Genomic DNA, 13,657 nt, shown 5'->3' with positions numbered 1-13,657 from the left:
ATAAAGCTTGCCTCCTCTCAGAATCCCAAAAGCATGCTTGAGGAAAGTTAGATGTTGATTAAGAGCTTTATAGTTGAACTCCCTGTTGACCTCCTAATCCACAATAAAGCCATCTTCCTTGTCCAAACTAGGGCAGAATTGCAACTACCAAAGCCTAGCACATTCCCTTTGAATATTGCTTGAGCCGGCATAGATTAAAGGCACCATCCTAACCTAGTGCTATATTGATTAATCAAAGAAAGGACTGGAAGTCATTCTCGGTCTTTACTCTTTTCTCATTGATCCCTTGAATGCGCAAAAGTCACTAGTTAACCAGTTGAGCTTATACATTATACCTTTTTTTCTTGAAAAACTAGCCAAACCCACAGAATGCACCACAGGGATTATAAAAGGACTAAAACAACAAAAAAAAAGAAGAGGAAAAAAAGAAAAAAAAGAGGAGAGAAAGAAGAAGAATAATGCCCAAGGGTGCTTTACTCGACATATACTATGCTCAACATATGCTTCTTTAATATGTTATGTGCAGTCAATAGTGAAATGAAGGGAGGCCACCATTGGCCGCTTGTTTGACCTTATGGATTTAATCCTGATAATATGTAGTAAAATCCCCTAGTTGGCCCTTTTAGTGATCCTGTCAGCCATTTGTTCATAATAAGCATTTTTTAGCGAGTGGGTGTCAAAACACATAGAATGCGATTAGAGCAATCGAGCAAGAGCTCAAAGGAAAGGAGGAAAGTAAAAAGAAAAAATGAAAATAAATGGAAGAGAAGTGTAAAAAAAGAAAAAAAAAGAAAAAAGGGGAATGAACTTTGGGTAGCTTTGCTGAGAATAAAATACTCAAGTAAGGTGGGGCAGATATCAAGGAAGATTGATGTAAAAGTGAATTGGCAAATGATGAATCAAGAAATGGTTAGAAGAAACCGGGGCAGCTAGGTTGATAGTTGGTGCTTGGTCATTGACATTGCTGGTAGAAGGGTTGTCAGAAGATGCCATCAAAGAATTTCTTTGAGAGAAAATAAGAGAGACAAAGAGACGAATGAAGGGAACACAAGCTTTTTGCTATGCTTCCCACAGACGACACCAATTGATGATGTGCATTTAGCTCACTCCCTCATGTCAATGACTAGGCCCGAATTGGGTTCTAATCTGGCAGCATCGAACTGTAGACTGTAGGTCCAAGCTGAGAAGGGCTGTAAAGAAAGAAGGGTTAGAGTGCCTAGGTAGGTTTCACCCAAGAAAACACTCCGATGCTTAAGTCAATAAAGCGGATTTTTGTGAGAATGAGAGAGAGATAGAGAGAGCTTCTGTGTGCAAACCTTTTAGAGTGATCGTAGGTTCTTTTCATAGCTATCTAAGGTTCAGGTGCCATCAGGTAACATCTCTAAGTTTTCTACGGAGTTATTTCCATAGTTTGGGGCATGTTGGACTGTAAGTTGCTAGATTCGCATGACAGTTACAGGTTTGAAACCAAAAGAGAGTGAGGGATATACCTGATACGAAGTAACTGTAACTCCCAACGTAGGTGTTTATGCCCAAACAGAAGACCAAAACCCGCTTCCACTAAAGATGACACAGTGTGTAGTGAAGCAAGATCAGCATGATGGTTCTTTAGCAAGAACCTAAATATTTTAGCAAGAATCAAGCAAGGGCTGGTGAGCACGACTTTAGATTGTTTCTTCTACCAAGAAACAATATCAAGAACCTTCCTTGATCAGATCCACAAGTGGAGATCGAATTGGGTTGGGGCAGCAAGAACTGGGGAAGAATTCTGCAAATTGTTATTGTGTAAAATTTGAGGAATTCGACCCTATTTATAGCCTTCTTGGATCAGCCTACTAATATAATTAGGAGAGAGTTTCCTAATCCAAATATTATATTTGGATCTAGACTCTTAAATGGAAAAGACTTATCTTATCCTTCAGCTAATTCTAATTAGTTAAAAATTGAATTCGTCCCCTTTTAATTAACTAACTTAAGCCCAGTTCAAATTGGGCCTTAGGCCTATTAAGCTTATGTGCTCACTTACTCTTTAATCTATTGCCAACTTGGCTCTATTTGTATGGTGTGGGACCCTAACATTGATCTACAAATCAGCCACATGGGTTCAGCCTAGCCTCTGTACCTAGGCCTGGCCGAATTCACTGTAAGAGACAATGAACCCCTGATTCCATCACCATGGGCTCTTAATGGGCCCAACATTTACAGTAAATGGTCCGGTTTAGGGTTTCAAAAAAACTCACACTGTATGTACCTAAGGTCTCACCCTAGCAGCTGAGACAAGCCACCCCAACCAACTTGGCGGCACATCAGTGTCAGCCTTGGTAGGATAAATCTCCCCAGATCTATCCAACGACTGTGAAGATTCTAAACTAACACGAGTCTCATAAGTGTCTAGTTTAAGGGTATTACACAGAAACACACCACAATGACATGAATCAATTATGTACTTTATTCATTTACAATAACTATCAAAAGATACATTAGTCTAATTGGAGCTAAGGACATAATTGTCTATCAGCTCCCACTTGCACTTAGGTCCAATCGGGTACAAGCCAGAGTCTCATACTTTCCATGTGTTTCTCAAACACTTTCTATGTAAGCGGCTTAGTCAATGAGTCTGCTACATTCTCTGTTGACGCTACTTTCTGAATCAGGACGTCCCCTCTACTATCTATCTCCCGCAGTACATGGTACTTCCTCTCGATGTGTTTCGACTTTGAGTGGGCTCTTTGCTCCCTAGCCTGAGCTATATCTCTAGTGTTGTCACACAACAATGGAATGGTTGATGTGCTGGACAGAACTACTCCTAATTCCTGAATGAATTTCTTCATCCAGATGACTTCTTTAGCAGCTTCACTTGCGGTAATGTATTCGGCTTTGGTTGTGGAATCTGCAGTGGAACCTTGTTTGTTGCTTTTCCAACTAACTGTGCAGGCCCCATCATAAAGATGTACCCAGATGTAGACTTTCTGTCATCTGGATTTGATTGGAAATTGACATCAGTATACCCTTAGATACCAAACAAAACTCTTTTGTCCTTCAAAGGTATTTCTGTATGTTCTTCACAGTTGTTCAGTGTTCCTGTCCTGGGTTAGACAGGTATCTACTTACCACACTCACTACTTGAGCAATGTCAGGACGAGTACATAGCATTGCATACATGATGCTCCATACGCTGAGGCATAGGGAATCTCTTTCATGCCCTCAATCTCCTCGGGAGTTTTAGGAGACATACCCTCGGAGAGAGTGATTCCGTGCTTGAAAGGAACATTTCCTTTCTTGGAGTTCTCCATATTGTATCACTTGACAATCTTGTCAATGGAAGTAGACTGGGATAATCCAATTATCCTCTTCGATCTATCTCTATAGAGTCGAAGTCCTAAAATATAGGTGACTTCTCCAAGATCTTTCATGGAGAATTGCTATGAAAGCCACACTTTCACCGTAGTTAACATTCCTACATCATTCCCAATGAGTAGAATGTCATCTACATACAGAACCAAGAACGTAACCTTATCCCTACTGGTCTTCTTAAACATAGGGTTCATCCGGATTTTGCTCAAAGTGAAAATGTTTGATAGTAGAGTCAAACCGGATATTCCAACTCCTAGAAGCCTACTTCAGTCCATATATGGATCGGTTAAGTTTGTATACCATGTGTTCATGAACTGCAGCAATGAATCCTAGCGGTTGCTGCATATAGATATCTTTAGTAAGATCTCCATTCAGGAATGCGATTTTGACATCTGTTTGCCAAATCTCGTAGTTATGGTATGTTGCTATTGCTAGCAATATCCTAATAGACTTCAGCATAGCCACCGGCGAAAAGGTCTCCTCATAGTTGATTCCCTCTTTTTGAGTGTACCCTTCCGCCACAAGATGAGCTTTATAGGTCTTAATGTTACCATCTGGGCCCTTCTTCCTCTTATAAATCCACTTGCAACCAATTGCTTTAACCCCAGGGGGTGGGTCTACAAGAGTCTAGACCTTGTTGGTCTTCATCGAATCCATCTCAACTTTCATGACATCTACCCACTTCAAGGAATCTATGTCCAACATAGCTTCCGCATAAGTTGTGGGATCCTCCTTACTTGTTGTGGCTTCCACCAAGTAACTTTCTTGGTCATAGCCATAACGAACTAGAGGCTTGGATACCCAGGTAGACCTCTTAGGTTGAATGTCTAGAGCTTGTGGGACATCTTCTACTACTCCTGAGCTCTCCTCATCAAGAACAACTTCTTGCTAAAGATTCTTCAGGATGTAATCTTCTTCTAAGAAACAAGCATTTTGACTGCAAAAGACCTTTTGTTCTTTCGGATCATAGAACAGGTAACCTACAGAGCCTTTTGGGTAACCTACAAATAGGCAATGACTGGTCTTAGATTCCAATTTGTTTGCACTTGTTCTTTTAATGTGTACAGGACAAGCCCAAATCTTCAAGTGTCTCACACTTGGTTTCTTATTGGTCCAAAGCTCATAGGGAGTATTTTGAATGGATTTGGTTGGAACTCGGTTCAGCACGTACATATCAGTCTCCAATGCATATCCCCAAAAGGATGTAGGTAATTCTGAGTAGATGAGAAGTGATCGGACCATTTCCAATAGGGTCCGATTCCTTCTTTCCGACACACCGTTTAACTGTGGTGTAGTAGGAGGGGCTAATTGTGATACTATCCCATTGTCCTTTAAGTAGTCCCTGAAATCGTCAGAGTGATACTCACCACCTCGATCTGATCAAAGGGCTTTAATATCTCTCCCTAACTGTTTCTCGACTTCTTGTCTGAACTCCTTGAACTTTTCAAAGGATTCAGACTTGTGTTTCATTAGGTATACGTAACCATACCGAGAATAATCATCGATAAAGGTTATGAAATAAACGTGCTGATTACATGTCCTAACATTCAGGGAACCACATACATCAGTATGTATCAAGTCAAGTGTGCTTGTAGATCTTTCAGGCTTACCAGTAAATGGCCATTTTGTCATCTTGCCTTGAAGGCAAGGTTCATAGGTTGAAAGATCTTCTACAATTAGAAAATCCAAAGGACCATCCTTTACCAACCTTGTGATACGATCTATGTTGATGTGGCCAAATCGGTAATGCCACAGGCATGTAGGACTAACTGTATCACAAATTATTTTCTTGTGGTTTATTACCGAGGTTGTTTCGGTTATATTTGTTTCTAGAGAAGGATGGAGAACATAGAGACCATTCTTAAGTTCCCCATATGCAAGGAATTTATTATTCCGTTCAATAGTAATCACATTATTGAACAAAATAGAATAACCATCCATGCACAATTTTGAGACAGAAATCAAATTTCTTCTTAAATTAGGTATGAAAAGACAATCTTTTAGTACAATAATCTCTTCTCTGAAAACTAATTCTACAATGCTTATGGTTGTAGTTGCAACAATTGCAGAAATCCCCAAGTAAAGAGTTACTTCTCCATCACTCAGACTTCTGCTTATCTTGAATCCCTGCAGTGAGTTACATGCATGAGTAGAAGCCCCGGAGTCAATACACCAAGAGGCAAAAGCGACCAATAGATTGGTCACTATGATGAAAGAATCAAAATACCTTGTTTCTTAGTCTTCAGGTGTTGAGAACAATTCCTCTTCCAGTGGCCGGTCTGCTTGCAGAAATGATAGGCATCCGATGCCTTGTCTTTCTTCTACTTTTTGGTTTTGCTACCCTTCTTTTGAGCCTTCTGCTTTTTCTTGCCCGATTTTCCACCTTCAACAAGCATGGCTATCGGCTTATCCTTCTTAATCAGTTCTTCAACCCTCTGCAACATATTGCTAAGTTCCTAAAGGCTAACATTTAGTTTATTCATGTTGTAATACATGATAAACTGATTGAAGGACGGAGGCAAGGAATTGAGAACAACATCAATTTTGGTGTCATGATCTAGCCCTGACCCGAGAGCCTCCAGTTCATTGATATAGCCCATCATCTTTAGACAATGGTCATGAACCTGTTGGTTCTCGGTCATTTGTGCGGTCATTGATAAATCTGCATTTATGCCTTTGGGGCATCAATTCAGGGGTATTTTCAGCCTTAGAGTAGTCAAATTGTGTCTTTCCCTAGTTAGTTTCAATGTTCCGACCTCTAAGGGTCTCTGTGCAAATTTTGTACAAAATTGGGAAGCTTTAATGGCTGAAATGTAGCTTTTGGGAAGCCGGTGTAAAGTCCAACTGAGAGAGGGGGTGTTTTTGTGAAAAACTGAGAGCAGGAGGGCGTCTCTTATCTACTAAACCTAGTTTGGCGCCCCTCCTACTATATTAGCATTCTCCCCTAGCCTTAGTAAACCCTAGGGCGCCTTATAACCCATTCTTTTCGCTCTTAGCAAACCCTAGCCACCCCTAGGTGTTTAATCTCCACCCTCCACCTCTTTTAATTTCAACCACTCATTTTAGGTCACTCTTTTTCAGCTTTTAAACGCTAGGGTGCCATCTAACTACTAATCCTCACCATTCAGCCCCTCACCACTAGATCTTAGCACTCCACTCTATCATATATCACAACCACCCACCACTTTTGATCTCCACCTTTTAGCCTTAGACGCCTCAATCTCCACCATCTATTTATGGGCGCCCAAATCTCAACCCTACATAATATTGGGCACCCTCTTCTTCTATTCTCAGCCTTAGGATCACTTCAAAACCATCCTAACCCTCCATTAGAAACCCTAGGGTGCCCATAACTTTGCTAAAATACAGCTGCCGCCCCCCTTTTTCTCTCTATTCCCAATTGTGTCCACCCTTCTCTATAAAAAGGACCCCAGGGGCCCTGTAGAAGGGGTTGGTCAATTCACCCAACTACAAAGGCTAAGGTTTTTTTAGGAGTTCAAGGGTTGTAGAAGGGGAGGACGCCCAGTTCTTGTCAGGAGGGGTTCCTGCATGCTGTTCAACCAATCTGCAACTACCGCCACTGGATTTGATTAACCACTTTTTTATTTTCATCATTTTCTTTTCTGTTAATTTTATTTCTTCAATCTTTTAGATTTAATTCTTGTTCATTTCTCTGTTTTGCAGATTTGGTTTTGTCCGATTCAAGGCTAAGGTGTCTCGAGGGGTTTGAGGGTTGTAGAAATGAAGGACGCTTGGTTCTTGTCAGGAGGGGTTCTTGCAAGTTGTCCGACCGATCTGCAACTACCACCACTGGATCCGAATTCTGGATCAACTTTGTTTATTTCTTTTGGTGATTTCCGCACTTTGTTAAATTCTGAATTTTGGTTATTGTTTTGTTTAATTCCGAATCATTTAATTTCAGCAATAATAGATTTTATTCTCTTATTTTCTGTAATTCTCAATTATATTCTCTTGTCCGGATCTAAGTATATATTAATTTTTCCCTCACTTCCCTGTGGATACGACCCGTTCTCATCCCTTTATTGTGTTAGTAGTTGTTTGAGAATCGAAAAAATCTTATAAATGTTTAAACTGGTGTTCCGAAGTGTTTAACGACACACTTCCGGACACACCAAGTTTTTGGCACCGTTGTTGGGGAAGCAACGGAGAAAATTTTTTATTTGCTTTATCCAGATCTGTTTCATTATTATTATTTTTTTATATTTTCATTTTATTACTTGATCCGTTATCTCATTTTAATTCTTACTTCTCTTTGATTTTACAGGACGAAATAGCGAAAGGTGGGGTACCAGAGCGTTGTGGGACTGTTGGAGAGAAGAGAAGAGAAATTGGAGTGTGTTTCAGGTGTAGACGTCCCATTTTATTTTTATTTTCAAACTCTTTTTTTGGCTGAATAGTGATTTTTAAATTTTTAATTAATTTTTTTTAGATCTAATTTATTTTTTTAGTATTATTTTTCTTCCATTTTGTTTCTAAATCTATTTTTCTTTCTTTATTTTATTTTCTTTTTCGAATTTTTGTCTTATTAGGTTTATGTTTTTCTTTTATGTAAAAAAAAACAACAATTTTTTTTTTGTTTATTTTATTTTATTTTATTTTTTGCCACATAATTTTCTTTTGTTTCTTTTATTTTTGGTTTAATTTTTAGAATAGCAATTTTCTTGTTAGAATTTATTTTGGCAGTTGTTAATCTTTTTAGCATAATTAATTCTTATATTTTGTGTTTGTTATAATTATTTGTTGCTTATTTAATTCTTTTTTTAGTTATTTAATTGAATAATTAATCGTTAAATAGGAAATTTTTTAATTTTTTAATTTGAGTTTAAATTTCGAATTTGAATTTAAATTTAAATTTTAATTCGACTCTGATTTTGAATTTGCATTTGAATTTCAAATTTCGAAATTTAAATTTAAAATTTTGAATTTAAAAAAAGTAAAAAATAAAAATAAAAATATAAAAATATAAAAAATATAAAAATAAAGAAAAATAAAAAAGTAATTAATATTTTAAAAGTTTTGCATTTGCTTCCCAACATTTAGGGTTTCTTATTCTAGGGCATGCATCATATAGGTTTATTTAATTGCTGAAATTATTTTGTTAGTTGTGAATGTGCTAGGTCTTCTTTTTATATTAATTGTTTTTTGTCCTTAGCTTATTTTATACTTTTATGTTATCTTGCTGAATTGCACTTTAGAAATAATTTTTCATGCATTGTAATTAGTTGCATTTGTTGTGTTTATTTTGTCTTTCCGTTAATCCATTTTAAGGGCATCCAACTTAAATAAGATGGGGGGGGATTTCATCACCCTTCCTTGGCTCAAAAATCATCACCCTTCACGTGCAGTTCACCCTAACACTAATTTTAAATTTGGATAGAAAGATCCTTTAGGGAGTCTCACACTTGGTTGAAAGGTGTGCTGAATTTTAGGGAAGCTTGTAATTATTTTCCATAACCGGCGGTTGGTGTTTAAGGAAAGAGGTTAAACGGCCAAGCCTAAGCGGGTTTTGTGGTTACTTAATTATGTCCTTGCGAGAGCAAGGGGAGCCTCCCAAATCCCCACCTCTTATCTGGCTAACCAAAGGAAGTGGTGTCATTCCAAGTGAACCTAAGAGGATTCACATTGGTTGAACCACTAGTTTCGGAAACCCTAGGTCAGCCCTAAGTCATGTGGTTGATTTGCTTGCAATTTTTTTTTAAATTTAAAAATTCAAATTGGAATTCAAATTTCAAAATATGAATTTGAATTTAAATTTTGAATTAAAAAAAAAAGATAAAATAAAAAAAAATATATATATATATATATATAAAATAAAAATAAAAATAAAATATAATAAAAAAAAGAGAGAAATTTTCAAAATTTGAGTTTAAATTGTAGAATTTAAATTTCAAAATCCAAATTTGAAATTAAATTCAAATTTAAACAAGAAGAAAAGGTACTTCTGAGTTGTATGTTGGGAAGGAGATCTCTAAGGAGAGAAACTGTAGAACCCATACCTAAAATAGAGAGATACCTCCATCACCAACACCACAACCAAATGGCCGGAATCAATGATGCCCAACCCAGAAAGTTGAAGGAATACTTCACTCCAACCCAATACAACCCTTCATCCTGCATTCAATTACCTGATACTCAGGCCTTACAGTATGAGATTAAGTCAAGCACAATCTAGATGCTCCCATCTTTCTATGGGAACCTGAGTGAGGACCCATACAAGCACATAGTGAGGACCCATACATGCCCTTAAGTTGACTCTTTTCCCCTTCTCCTTGAAAGATAAAGCCAAGTACTAGTTAGGGACTATAAGGAGACCCATTAGAACATGGGCAGAAATGCAACAAGAATTCCATAGAAAGTTCTATTCTATAGGCCGAACGAATTAAAAGGGATGGTAGAATCCATCGTTTGGACCCCAAAATAGTTACAGAATAGGTGGGCGAATTTCAAAAATTTTCTACCTGCCTTTCAACTGGGAATAGCATTCCCTAATTTTAGAATCAAAATTCAAGGATCCTACTTGATCCAGAACCGAACCAGATCTGAACCAAAAGTGAAGGGGGAATTATACCTGATCCAAAGAAAAAATTTCTCCCAAAGTTGGTGTTCACGCCCAAAGAAGGAACCAAGATCTGCTCCTGTTGAAGATGACACAGCAACTGTGGAACAGAACCAACAAGGTGCGTCCTACACACTGAATCCTTCACAAGAATCCTTTGGATGACAATGAGCACCAAATTGAATCAGCCTTTCAATAAAGACTGATATCAAGAACTCTTCTTGATCTTCCTCTAACAAAGAAAAAGAACTATGACAGGTGGTGGCAGCTGCAATAGGAGGGAGCTAGAGAAATAGATGGTGAGTTGCTTTTCTTTTCTCTAGGGTTTCTGAGATCCTATCTCACAAAACTGTAGAGAGTGTTCTGTCTCCCTAGGGTTCAAATTCATGTAATTCAATCAGGGTTTCTCCCAGTTGCTTAATGATTAAGAAAGGATTTCCTAATCATACCAGGAGTTGCCCCCTTATCCAAATTTGTATTTGGATTAGGACTCTTCTTAATCCTATCTGCAGATTACATAAGCTTTTGGGCTCATCCTAATCTCAGATCCGCCCCTTAATAATGACTGATCAACTCAGCCCAGTTCAAAATGGGCTTTAAGCCCAATAAGGTTATGTGCTCAAAAGTCTTCCAAATTGCTGCCTAGTTGGGCTTCTTTGTATGGCATGGGACCAAAGCATTGATATACACACCAGCCACATGGGTTCAGCCCAACCTTTATTACAAGGCCTAGCCGAATTCACTGGAGAGCCCAATAAACCCCCTGAGCCCATAAAATGGACCCTATGAGCCCAACACTTACACTAAGTGGTTCCTGGGCCAAGCCATCTTATAAAAATCCAGGGACTGTGGGCAGGTGCAAGATTAGCCCACTAGGTGTTATCCCAAATGGCCTTACACTTAACCTCTCAGCCCATAATGATCAAGCACTGCCCGACAAGAGAGGACCTCTCTCTCGGCTGCAAGGAACAGTGCTGCACTCTCTACTTACATGGATCCCAGAAATTAAACCCATTTGCAAACATTTTGAAACCATACTTAAATATATATCATATATATAAATTTTGCAAAACAAAATTCCACCGATTGAAATCAACTTCTGGTAGTTTGGTTTCCATCAGAGAGAGTGCATCCCCGATCATTACCTTTGTCCGACAAAGGGGCTGATCCCGTCACTATGATCACCCACTTAGATGAATTCTCAGACTGTCCCATCATACCCAGGTTTTGACCCCCGCTAAGGATCTCACTGATTGGCATATCAAAGACAACCCAATCCGACACCTAGTGCAGTACCATAATCGGGTCTAGGGGTCAGGTGTAACTTTCCAGTTTTGCCCATCAATCTCTAAGGTCCAGGGTAATACTAAAAATCTGGTCCGGTTCAAGGGTTCAATTAATTCTACACTACATGTGCCTTGGGTCTCACCCTGGTAGCTGAGACAAGCCACCCCAACAGTTGGCAGCACATCAGTGTCAGCCTTGGCAGGATAAATCTCCCCAGACTTATCCAACGGCTGTGAACGTTTAAAACCAACACAAGCCTCATTAAGTGTCAAGTTTTAGGGTCTTACACAGAAGTATACTACACAACATGAATCAAACATGTACTTCATTTTTTTACATTAAATATCAAAAGTACATCAAAATTGATTGAAGCTAAGGGTATACAAAAACTGTCCAACACCAATACCATGAGAAGAGCCATCATGGGATTCACCCAAACCCCGGGTGAACAAATTCATGAGGCTTGGGAGAGGATGAAGGAGTTAATGAGAAAATGCCCACACCACGGCCTGTCCTAGTGGCAAATTGTCCAGGCCTTCTATGAAGGTCTAACAGATCAATATAGGCAAATGATAGATGCATCCAGTGGGGGGAATTTATGAGCAAGAGAAAGGATGAAGCATACGCTCTTTTCGAGACACTAAGTGAGAATTCCATTAACAATGCATCCTTGTATTCCTATGAAAGGTCAGTGGGACCCTCAAAGAGGGCAGGGCTCTGTGAGGTCAAGAATAATATAGAGCCTGAGGAAAAAATGGACTTGAATGCCCTTTCTAGAAAGTTGAATAGGGTAGATCTTCTATCCCAGAAGCTTGACTAGTTTTTCACATTTAACTAGCAATCGGACCCATTTACATCCTATTCCGAAGTGTGTTCCATTTGTGCTAGCCTAGCCCACCAGGTTGATGACTGTCCTACGATGGCACAATTCCCACCCTTTATCCAAGAGCAAGTTCAGGCAGCCCAAAGTTTCTCAAGGCCCAACAATGATCCATATTCCAATACTTACAACCTTGGGTGAAGAAATCACCCTAACTTTTCTTGGAGGACACATCAACCCAATCTACAGTCCTAGCAATATCAACATCCATCCAACTCCATGGCCCAACAGTTTCAGAGGCCATTAGTACAAAGTCAGTTCCAGCAGGTGTACCCTAGGAATCAACCGACCCAACCATATTAGGGTTACCCACAACCTTCGCAACCTCGTTTAGTAGACGATCAATTCATGCAACTTTAGCAGCTAATCCTAAATCAGTAGCAGTCCATTGCTAGGTTAGAAAGCCAAATAGGACAGCTAGCCGAAGCTAATGCAAGGAGAGAAGTGGGGCAATTACCGAGTCAACCAGTTGCAAACCCTAGGAATCAGCCACCGGATTTTCCTCAATAAATTCAACCACTTCCTAAGAATCCCCAATTCGAAAATGCTAAAGCTATTACAACTTTAAGGAGTGGGAGAATTTTGGAATACCCGTATGAGAAGATGATAATAAAGAAGGAAAGGAGCCGGAAAACCCTTAGTTGGGGGGCGGTGAAGAAGAAGAAAGGGAAAACCCAGAAGAAGAGCCTAAAGTAAACCAATATGTGGTCCCCTTTGCGGAAAAAGAAAGAGATTCACAACGAGGAGATCAGAGAACTCTTCAAACAAGTACACATTAACATCCCTCTCCTTGATACAATCCAGCATGTCCCGGCTTATTTCAAGTTTCTGAAAGAGCTATGCACTCAAAAGAGGGAGCCATGATCGGCCCCACAAAAAGTGATGCTCTCGGCAGATGTGAGTGCAGTCATCTTGAACCAACGTCCCCAGAAGATGAAAGACCTGGGTGCTCCTCTCATCAATTGTATCATCTCTGGAATCACCTTTGATCAGGCCCTATCGGGTCTTGGGGCCAGTGTAAACCTACTTCCATTCATCATTTATGAAAGGTTCAAAATCGGCGAGTTGAAACCTACCCCTATAATTCTGCAATTTTCTGATCGGTCGATCAAGATTCATCAAGATGTTATCGAGGATGTCATTGTTAGGATAGGGAACTATTATTTCCCTGTAGACTTTGTTGTCCTAGACATGACCCCAACCAAAGAACTGAACCATAACCCGATAATCTTAGGATGATCATTTCTAGCAACAGACAATGCAAATATCAACTGTAAGTCATGGGAATGGACATCTCATTTAGGGAGCAAAAGGTCCAATTGAACTTTTTCAGTGTTTCTAAGTATCCAAACCTAGGGGAAGATGAATGCAATGTGGACATAGTAGACAATCTTGTGAATAACTTATCAACCCCTTGGTTAGCCCAGTCTGAGCCTTGTTGGTTTGAGGAAGAAAGTGAGTCTGAGAATCTGCATGGAAGAAATGTGTAAATGCATATGGCTGAAAATGTTAAACTTAGCGTTGGTTGGAAGGTAACCCAATGTAGTTTTTTGTTTTTA

The 13,657-nt window shown here is 39.2% G+C and overlaps 1 non-coding gene across 1 annotated transcript; it reads right to left on the bottom strand.

Annotated features, from left to right (window-relative positions):
• Nucleotides 1–11,622: 11,622 nt before the first annotated feature.
• Nucleotides 11,623–11,729, bottom strand: LOC148801272 (small nucleolar RNA R71). Its single transcript, XR_016084906.1, has one exon. It is a non-coding gene; the product is annotated as a small nucleolar RNA R71 (small nucleolar RNA).
• Between the last annotated feature and the right edge of the window lie 1,928 nt (nt 11,730–13,657).

The sequence above is a fragment of the Nelumbo nucifera genome, chromosome 3 (assembly GCF_055504915.1).
Source record: "Nelumbo nucifera cultivar China Antique chromosome 3, China Antique-T2T, whole genome shotgun sequence".
Taxonomy (NCBI): Eukaryota; Viridiplantae; Streptophyta; class Magnoliopsida; order Proteales; family Nelumbonaceae; genus Nelumbo; species Nelumbo nucifera.
The sequence above is the reverse complement of the archived record's forward strand: the minus strand, read 5'-3'. Positions and strand labels throughout refer to the sequence as shown.